Here is a 10,617-nt window from a genome sequence, read left to right as displayed (position 1 = left end):
ACAGGTGACGCACTGATACGCAGAGACGAGTGTAGAAGCCCAGAGTCCTGACTCCCAGTCCTCTGCTGTAACCGCTTGGTCCACATGACCCCCATGTAATGAGTGCACCTGTTCTCAAGCACTTAGCGCCAAGCAGAAGGCCAAGGGGTCACTTCAGACAATGCTCAAGCTGGGGAATTGCCCACCCGTCTGATTGACCTAACCGCTTCCAATTTATTTCCAACAAATGAAGAGGGGTCAGGTAGCCTCTGTGTGCAGTGGACGCTGGGGGAGAGGGCACAGCACCCTCAGGAGGAAAGCTGACAACCTTGCTGGGGGTGGAGAGATAATGGTGTGCTCCAGGGGAAAGGACATTGTCCTGTCATGTGGAAGGTGGCAGTGTGGTTAAAGGGCATGGTGTGAATGGTCACAGAACCAGGGTAGGCTGGGTGTCCACCCCACACAAAGACTGGGCAGGTTAAAAAGGGCCAATTAACCGTATAGGCTGCACCTGGAGGAGAGCCAGGGCCTGCTAAAGTCTAACTGAAGATAAAGTCCAGCTGGGCAGCGGCAGGTGCAGATGCAAGTGGGGCTTGTACAAAGCCAGGAATTTGAGAACCGGAGGGGGTTGCAGGAGGAGGTCTGCATTCACTCTCTAGAGAGAAAGGGAGGTGGCTAGAGACAAGGAGTTCTAGGTGGCAACCCCTGGGATCCTGCCCTGGGCTGTAGAGTCTGGTAAGAAGCTGAGAGGGGGAGTAGCCATTGGAGTGGGAGGAAGCTTAGGCTGGTGGACCCAGAGGTGGGCCTGCAGATAGGGAAGTGAGGTAGGAGGGAGCCCAGGGAAACAGCAATAGGGTCTGAGACTGAGCTGGGTCCCTGGGCTGGAAGCTGGGGTAGCGGGCAGGCCTGAGTCCCCTACCAACCACTGGGAAAGTGAGCCTGGACCTGGACCGGTTGACTGCCTGGCACGGCATACTGGCAGCCTGTCAGGGGGAATTTTGGCACCCCAGAAGGGGATGACTGAATAGTGACCTAGCCAGAGGGCTGAGTCCCAAAGAGGGAGCATCTGAGTCCCAGAAAGAGAGAGAGAGACAACATGGTGCCAGGGAGGGTTATGGCAGCCTGCGTGAGGAGGGGATGCCATAGAGGGGAAGGCAGTTGCCACCGGTATTGGGGGAGCAGGAGGATGGATGTGTCTCCAAAGGTCTGTCACAAGGGGAGATGCATTACAAAAATGTGACCTGACTCTTTTCTCAGTGACCCCTCTGAAATGGAGACCCTTTGCCTTCTCAGGGCTGCTTGGCACTGCCCCTGTAGAGACCTGGGGTGAGGTAGCAACGTTCAGGCATTTTTCAGGGAGAGAAAAAGTTCTGTATAAAGAATGAAGTGGACTTTGCCAAGAGGCGTCGTGCTCCAAAGGAAGGGCACGGTCCTGCCCCCATTGCAGTACAGTCTGTGAAGGAGAAACTTCCCTGCGGTACGCTTGCCTGGCTCCTGGGGCAGTTGGGTTCAGTGCCCTGGCCTGGCATTTGAGGGCATGCTGTCCTGGGGCCACAGGCCCTACCGTTCTGGCTAGGGAGTATTTCTCTGTGGGTCAAGGGTCCTGCATCCCTCTAACAAGTGTCTTCCATGCTGGGGCCCAGGCTCTTAGCCCCGGTCCAGTCCCTACCCAGGATAGCTCAGCAGGCAGGGGGTGGGAAGGGTTAACAGAGCCCCAAGGTGAAGTACGGGGAGGCATGGAAACAGGGCAGCTTTTTTGAACCCAATTCCTTTCCTGCGCGGCTTTGGCACGCGTTTGGCAGGGAGACGCCAGCAGGGGCTTACGGCGGCACGCAGACAGGGCCGCCAGATGTCCGCACTAATCACCCCCACCCCCGAGAGCTCCCCTTTGGTGCCCTGGGTGCAGGACGTGCCCACGGGTTGCCTCAGTGATTGAGGGCTTCCCCGGGCAGGTGCCATGCCCATTGGTTGCCCGAGCGCCTGAGAGGATCTGGGAGCACAGCCGATGCCCATTGGCTGCCACGGTGACTGACGGGTTATCAGAGCATCAAAGCCCAGGCTGCTAGTTGCCGTAGCAACAACAGTTGTAAAGGAAAACAAGGGGCCTGGTGCCCTCCCTGCACAGGCGGCTGCAGACCTGCCAACGGTCCTGGGTTTCGTGGGGTTGTCCCGCTCTGACCCCCTGAGCGCCCTGTCCTGGTTGAAGTGACCATTTCCCCCATGCAGGGCTGACTGGGGGTGGGGAGCAGTTTGCCCCAGTCACCCCATTTGAGAGGGCCCCCAAACTGGATGGCATGGTGCATGGCGTCGCAGCACCAGTCAGGTTAGGCCAGGCCACCCCGTTGCCTCCATCTACGGAGGGGACGAGACTAAGCTGCGTGATGCTGTGCCCTCAGCCCGTGGGAATGCTGGGAGATCGGGGGGGTGGGGTGGGCTGCGAGTTCTTGGTGGCCTTGCCCCACTCGGGGCTGGGGAGTCCCAGACACCTGCTCTCGCAGGGCGTGGAGCGTACAGCAGCCCAGAGCAGCTGGTGCCACGGGCTCCCAAGCAGCATGTGGCATGGTTTTGTCCCCCAGACTCAGAGGCAGAAAGACCCACGTGCAGGTGATGTTGGTTAGATAAGCCAGGTGGTGCGAGAGGGGGGCATCGCACGGTGTGAGGGAGACACCACCTGGAAGTGGGGGAGGGAGCAGAGCCAGAGGGGGTGACAGGCTGGGTCCTGGAAATCTGGGGTATCTGCTGCTGTTCTCGGTGCCAGCTCTCTAAAACTCATCCTGCACAGGCAGATCAGGCCACAGCACAAGCCACCTCTACCCTGCCAGCACAGCCATCTCGAAGGCCATGTGATAGGGCTAATTGATATGCAAATATATTCAGCATTATTTTAATTAACATGTTAATTAGCATTTTCTAAACCTTGCACACAGGACTGGGTGCAAAGTCATCCCTTGTAACAGTAAATAACCCAGCACATGGACAGCGCCAGGGAGCCCTGTGCCCCAGATTTACAGATGGGTTTTATGGAGTGATGGCTCCGAGCAGGTGCCTCACAGACTGCCCCCAGCTGGCATTCTGGAGTAAGCGGTGTAAACACAAGCTGTCCCCTGGCACCTGCTTGATGCCCACCAGGGCAACGTCCAGTTTTAAAAATAAGAGGGCTTCTGATGGAGGTGGCAGCAGGTCACTGCTACCTGGTTCCTCCTGCAGGCAACAAGAGAGCTACAGAGATGGAGCTGTCACCCAGAGCAAACTGGGAAGTCCTGCTCGTGGGACTGCAGAGCTGGAGCCATTGTTCGAGGTTGTGTGGGAGTCCTGCTCACTGGACTGGGGGGAACCGGAGCTGGTGCCGGCATGCTGGCGCACACTAGGGAAATGAACTTCGTTCCTTGGGGAGCAGGAGCAATATCGAGATGGTGCTGTTAGACCAGAGCTTTAGGGGGATCTTTTGCTCAGGTGCACGGCGCTGCGTGCAAGGGACGATGCTGTCATGCTCTGGGATTCTCGCTCTCCAAACCTGCAGCGTGCAGGAGCATTTCAGTGAAGCTGAAGGGGCTCGGCCCTGTGATTTGGTGGTGTAGACGCCTGCCTGCTAAGAACCAGACCAGAGACCTACAACTCAAACAGCCTTCAGGTAACTGCCAGCTGCTTCTGACTTACAGTGGAGTAGAACAGGTGGCCTGGTGATGAAATACCATTACTCATTAACAGCCCCTGGGCCCTTCCCTTCATTTACAGCCCCCTTTTACCTCCCCAGAAAGCCAGCCCGCAGATAGCTGCTCTGCCACTGGACTAGCGCCATTGCTGTTCAGAGCCAGCCCCTGCAAGCAGGCAGGCTCTCCAAGAAGGTGCATCCCCTCCGAGGTGGGAAAGGGAGCAGCCTCTAAACTAGAGATAAAGTGGCAGTGGGCTGGCGTGAGCCTGCTTCGAGATGCCCACAGGCAGCTCTGAAATGATCTGCCTTCCACCAGCTGGGCTGAGGGCACCTTGAACCAGCTTCTCTCTGATGCTGAGCTCAGCCCCTACTGGCACAGGGGGGACCCCCATGTCAAGTGTGGCTGCCAGTCATGCCAAGCAAAGCCGGTGCAGACACCACACCTAGTTGGACTGAACACTCGGCCACGTCCCTGGGAGCTGGTTGGGTTACGTGGGAGGCTGCACCTGCTTGGGGTGTGAGGAAGGGTTTCTAGAAGCCAGAAGCCAGATGGAAAGGATTCCCCTGGCTCCTGGGGAGGGTTCTAGCAGCTGGGAAGTGGATTGGGTGAGAACCCTAGTCCAGGAGAGAGGGAGGGGACTGGCATCATCAGGAGAGGGGGGCAGTGTTTTTCCCTGGAGGAGGCTGGCACCTGGGAGGGGGAGGCAGGTCACAGTGCTCCTTGGAGAGCTCAGCCGAGGAGTCTAGAATCCACAGGCTTTATTCAGACTAGTGGAGCTGCCATCATGTCTGTGTGAATGCACCAGATCCTGCTGCTGCTGGCGTAACTGGGTGGGGACTGGATGTGACGCAGTCCTGCTGGGTGTCTGGTAATGGGATGCTGCGTGGTGGCCAGTCCCAAGATAAGCCTGTGCAGCAGGGGGGGTAAACCTGTGAGACACCTGCTTACCAGGCTTTCGAACCCAGGACATAATTACAATGCTCTGATTGGCTGTCGGTGGTGTCACCCAGCGGCCAGTGGGTACCCAGGCCCTGCCCTCGCCTCCCCGCCACCACGCCATTTCCACCCACGCTGTGCAACCCACTCCTCAGGGAGGCACCTTAAAGGGACAGTTACACTCAGAAAAACGTCTGCAAAAACAGCCCCCTCTTATTCCGGGCACTATGTCAATAAGCCCAATAGAACAGACCACCCCCCAGGCAGCTGCTTCCTCCCTTCGCCCTGAGTCCTGGTGGCTTAACCTACTGGCATAACCACAGTTTAACCCCTGGCGTCACCACTGGGCTGATCCAGGCAGGAAGGAGCAGGCTGGGCTCTATTCTACCTCCTGCCTCATCAAGAAAATGACCAGCTGAGACCTGCTCTCCTGGCCTGCAGTGAAGTGGTTGGTGCATCCGTACAAAGAACTCATGGTGCTAGTGAGGAGAGCTGGCTTTGGGGGAAATCTTGCTTTAAACTTACTCTGGGCCGCCCTGCTAGCAAGTGACCCTCCGCCAGCCCACTGGCTTGTTTACAAAGCGCCGTAACCCTCGGGGCCTCAGCAGAACCTCCTCTCCCAGCATCTCACAACCAGTAATTGACCCTCTGGGAGCTGGGTCCATGCTACAGATGGAGACGCCAACAGACAGAGCGACTCTCTTCAAGGATCATGCGGTGAAGGCGGGGCAGACCGGGGAATGGAACCCAGGAGTCCTGCTTCCCACACCCTTTAAAGTCACTTGAGTATTAGCCTTGTTCCATAGAGCCCTGCGTGGCCCATTCACACAACCTGTCCTCGTGCCTTGGACCCAAAGAAACCACTCAGGTTCTGTTTGGGTTGGATCTGCTCCTGAGGGGTGAGATCAGGTTCCATTTGGGCCAGGTCCAGATGGCAGGCTCTCCCTGGAGTCAGAAACCCTATAGTGATGGGCCTGTAACCTGGGGAGAGAGACTGGATGGCACCTGACTGGTCTTTTCTATCTTTAATCCCACTCTCCTCTGAGCAGCAGGATGAGCTAAGCACAGGGCCACCCCAGGGGCTGGATCTCCTGCCTTGCCTGGCTGGGGGACTCCGCCATAACATTAGCATCGTCTTCCATATTCCAGTTTCTCTCCTCTCACCCCCTCTCCACCTCGTGTAAACCAGTGAGTGCCACGGTACCCCCAGGAGGGGAGAGCACGGTTCTGAAGCAGGGGCTGCTGCCAGCCCAGCCAGGGGCTGCAATCCTGCCCCACCCCGTTTCAGCAAGAGGTCTGTGGGCACTTGCGTGTGAAATGACAGAGTCGACAGGAACAAGGTGCTGCGGTTCCAGCCAGTTGTGTCTGCTGATCTCGCCTGTGATCGCGCACGCATGTGGGCAGGCTGGAGACACAAGCAGGGCTGCGCCCAGACTAGGGCAGCTGGACTATCCAAGCCACAGGGCGGCGGGCACAGCAGGGCACCTGATCTTTGTGAGAGGAAGGGCAGGTGGGAGAAACACCTGAGGATAGACATGACAAGGGCTCCGCTCAGCACCCCAGAGGCCAGAGTGCAGGATCCACACAGAGCCCACGCTGGAAGGAGTGTGGAGAGGCTGTGGCTCGGGGTGGGGGGGCAGTGCCCAGGCCAGGCCCCCTGCCTGCTTGTTGGCTTGTTCTGAGCAGGTAGAGGGGACAGGTGCTGGGTTTCTCCATTCTGAACCGAGGAATGCCACCTCCTGCCTGGCCCTCTGCCTTCCACACTGGCCACCTCATTCATGGGGGGCAGGGCCCATTCCCTCCTGCTCTGCCTCTGAAGCTGCCCCAGCCATGCACCCACAGCCTCTCCTGGCTGGGAGAGAGGGATGCGCTGCTCACCTTCAACCCACATAGACCCCGTGGTACTAGTGAGGAGCTTCAGGGGCCAGCTTCTTCAGGGCAAACTCCTCACCCATCTGACAACAGGTCACTAGGAGTGGGGGGGTCTGGCACAACCATCCTGTAGGAGCATCAGACAGCCTGGGGAGAGCTCTCCAGGCCAGGGGTGCGCGGTACCTGGCTCTCTGAAGAGCAGTTTTTCTAAACCTTGGCACTATCTGGTGTTCCCTTGATCTGCCTGTCTCCTGGGGTTTGGGGTGTGCCATTAGCGCGCCCCCAGCAGTCCCGAGGGAGCGTTGCGTGCATTGTACAGAAGGGGAAGCTGGAGGCACAGACTGCAATTTTCAGTGACCCCTCGGGGCTTCAGGTGCCCAATTCCCATGAAGGAGGGGGGACGGAGTATCCAACCTCCCTATGCAGCTCCGGAAAACCTCTGCTCCAGGGAAGCTGCATCTGCACCGTGGGTCAGTGGCAAGGTCAGGGACTCCAGCCACCCCAGCGCTCAGACCACGAGGCGTCTCTCCCACCGAGGGCCAGCGGGAGGATCACAATCAGCCTTTCAGCTCATGGGGCCAGGGGCCCAGCACAAGCCATGTCTTCCTCACACCAAGCTGCAGGGTATCCTGTGGGGCCTCCCTCTGTCCCCCTGCACCCTCCTGAGCTATGCCCCAAATGCCAGGAGGGGGCCTGACCTGCCCTGAGAACCAAGAGCTCTTGAGCCACTCTGGGGCAGGGCAGAGCTGGGTTGCTATCAGGCAGAAACTGGTATGGGCAGGGCGGGGGGACCCTAAACGAGGCCCCAAGGGCACAGAGACCCATCTTCCAAGGCCCAGCAGAGGGGAAGATTGCAGGCTGGCCACGGAGGGGTTAAACGTGATTGGAAGCTGATGAGCAGCCAGCTGCAGCCTCCCCTCAGGAGGGCTAGGCAGCAACCATCTTGCTGTGCTGGGAGGCTGACAACAGGAAGCCCCTCCCTGCCGGGAGATTGGAGCAGCCTGACCCCAATTGCAGGCGGGCTGCGCGGCGGGGGTCCCTCCTGCATTGCGGGCATGGGGACCTCAAGCAGCCGTGCCGTAATGCAGCCTGGCAGCAGCAAGCTCGTTCCTTGTGTTTTGCTGCGAAGGCCCCGCGACAAAACTTTCCGAGGCAACGGCCGAGCACCTCAATCTGTCACTGCACCTTACGTGCCCACGGCCACGAATTGACTGGCCTTCCAAAGAGAGCGGGGGCCTGGACCCAGCCCCACCCGCAGACAAGCCCCTTGGCCAGGGGACCGAGGGAAGAACTGGTGGGGTTTCCTCCCTGGTTCGTTCGATGCCAGTGAAAAGGGGGTGACCAAACACCAGTGCTGAGATTCCAAACGCTACCCTCCCTCCTCCTCCCCCCCCCCCCCCCGCACACCCTGGCAGGCGAGGGCCATCAGTTGGCAGGGTCTCTCGGCTCGCCCCTGAGGTCCCTGGCTGTGTCTCCAGCCAGCAGCAGTGTGTGCGTATGCATGAAGCCTTCCTGAAATGTCACCCACAGCCCTGGAACCAGCTGGCTCCTTCTGCTAATATGGTCAGCAAGGAAACAGCCAGTGGTATCGTTAAGCATCCCAGTTAAAGTCCTGGGAGCGGCTCACTCTTCTCCTGCCCCTAACAGTCTGAGCCTGTCCCCAGCATAAGTCCAGCTGTGTTTCCACCTGCCTGCAGACTTGGGCATGCAGTGCCACCCCAGGTCCTGCTCACAGCATTTGCATTGCTACCATCAGGGCCTTGATTCTGAGTCAGGGAAGTGCTGGCATGGCTCAGCCGGGAGTGCCAGCTCCTCCCAGCCCTGGAGGGGTCATTCTGCAGTCTCCTTGGATCCTGGCTGCCTTACCCTGCTCCCCAGCATGCCCCCAACTGCACCAAGGAGGGGAGGCATGGCCTGGGTCTCTCAAGCATCTCCGGACACCATGTCCTTGGGCAGCTCTTGTGTGTTTGTGCCTCCCCCATCCCACATTTGCTCCCCTTGATTGAGACACTCTGTCCTGACCTTTCGTGCATCCCAGCTGTGTCTCCCCCGCCCCCATTCCTCCCTGGAAACGGGCTCTTCCAGCTGCTGCGCCCCCCTCACCCCATCCTTCAGTCCCTCATCTCCAACTGCTATCCCCACCCCCGGGACCTGACCCCAAGCTCCCTTTCACTGCCCCCTGCATCCACTTCTGCTGGGTTCTCCTGCCTTCCCCCTGGGGTTGATCCTGCTCCATGCTCCCACCACTGCTAGGGAAGGGGAGTGACTGGAGTGAGAGGGGGGTGGGCTGGGGACAAGGGAGGGGGCAGTGAGCTGGGAGAAAGCAGGGCAGACTGGGGCAGTGGGGAAGAGCAATGCTGGGAGAATAGTGTTTCATTTAATGGGGCATATTCAGGCCGCATGGGGAATTGCAGATTCCCTGCCATGCTGGGAGTTCCCTGGAGGCTGGGTTTCTCCTGTCCACCCCCACAGACCCTGAGATCCCCACTCTGGAGGGACAATCTTCTCCTGGAAGGGAATTCCAACTCCAGGTCATTGGCTCCTGGACTCCTTCCTGGGATCCCAGCCCCAGCTGCTCCAGGGCTGTCCCTTCCGAGTCCCAGGATCCTAGTTCCAGCTGCTGTTCCTGGCAGTGTCTATGCTGCAGCAGCAGCAGGGTCATCTCCTCCCTGTCCTGTGGGGTCACAAGAGGAAAGCGAATAGAGCTGTAGAGCCCCATCGGCTAGGGCTGGCTGGGACCTTTCCATGATCCCTTGCAAAGTGCCTGGAGAGCCTCAGCCGAGAAGCGCCCTGTAAGCACAAAGGATCTAATGCGTCGTCATTCCTAGTGTGGGTGGGAATCCGGACAGCGGAAGGGAGAGTTACTCAGCTCAGCTCTGCGTCCCAGCCCAGCCTCATCCCTCCTGTAGGGACCTCGCCGCGCTTGCCATTGCAGCATCACAAGCAGGAGATGTGGGCCAAGCCTTAAAGCTCAGGGCCGGATCTGAATGTAACCAGGAACTCCCAGTTGTCTGGACCTGGGGGTTGGCTTTGAGGCTGTGGCCAGCTGCGAGGTTCAGCCCTGGGTCCAAACTTCCTCTGTGTTTGGGGGCCGTGGGGCTTGGCTGGTGCCATCTCCAGGGTGAGGCCTACCCAGCAGTAGGAGGGAGCCAGCAGAGAAGTGCGCTGTCAGTGGAATACAGCCGGATAGAGAAGCCCCGGTCTCACTCTCCCATCGCTGTGTGAGCTCCCCAGGGCCAAGGGGAATGAGGAAAGGCAGTGCACACATTGAGTCAGGAGGGGCTGGCTTGACACAGTGGCTTTGCTGTCCTTATGCATCTTACTAGGGCCAGAGGTGGGTAACAGGAGCCCTCTGCTGACTTGCTCCCATTTCACACCCCTCACCAGGAGCCGAGCTGGTTGCATGGTGCCCTCTGCTGGCTTGTCCTTGTTTTACACCTCGAGAGAAAGGGGGCGTCGGTCCTGTCCCAATGGGGGGGCCAGGGCTGTGAGCGGAGTGAGGGGGCTGCGGAGAGGTCACTGCCCTGAAGGTTGTGCCAGGGGCTCTGAGATGAAGCCGTGCTATTCTCCCAGCCTCAGACCCGGCCGTCCCACTCCACCCTCACTCCAAGCTCATGGAGTTTTACCCTGCCTGAGGCTGGTGCAAGGACTTGGGGGGGCTGGCCCAGAGAGAAGTGTGAGCAGTCACAGGCCTAGAAACCGCAAACGCCTGCGTTCTTCCCTGGGCTGTGGTGCTAGCCTGGGGCCAGGTGCCCAAGGCTGCCTTTTCTAAAGTGGCCCCCAGTTCTGGCAGCCCTGGATTTTGGAGGCCCGTCTGCAGCCCCCGTGAGCTTTTTTGCAGAGGGGCCGAGCTCCTGCTGCTCCTCTTTCCTACACTGACCGTTGTGGGGGCTCAGCAATTGGCCACACAGACCCTGGGTGCAGATTCTTCACCCGGCTGAGCCCTGCCGCAGCAGTGGCGAGGTGTCACAGGAGGGACCCAGGGGCAGCTTGTTGACCCTCTGTGGCTCTAACTTCCCCAGTGCATTATGCCTGTGGAGAATATGGGGTAACAAAGCTCTCTGCCATGCCCACTTCCATTCCCATCTTCCCCAGGCTCTGCCCCTCAGAGCACCTCCAGCACACCCCTCCCTCCCCTTACCCCAGAGGTAGGGGCATGGCTGGTGCAGCTTCTGAG

Source organism: Lepidochelys kempii, chromosome 13 (genome assembly GCF_965140265.1).
Source record: "Lepidochelys kempii isolate rLepKem1 chromosome 13, rLepKem1.hap2, whole genome shotgun sequence".
Classification (NCBI taxonomy): domain Eukaryota; kingdom Metazoa; phylum Chordata; order Testudines; family Cheloniidae; genus Lepidochelys; species Lepidochelys kempii.
Note: the sequence above shows the minus strand (reverse complement) of the source record.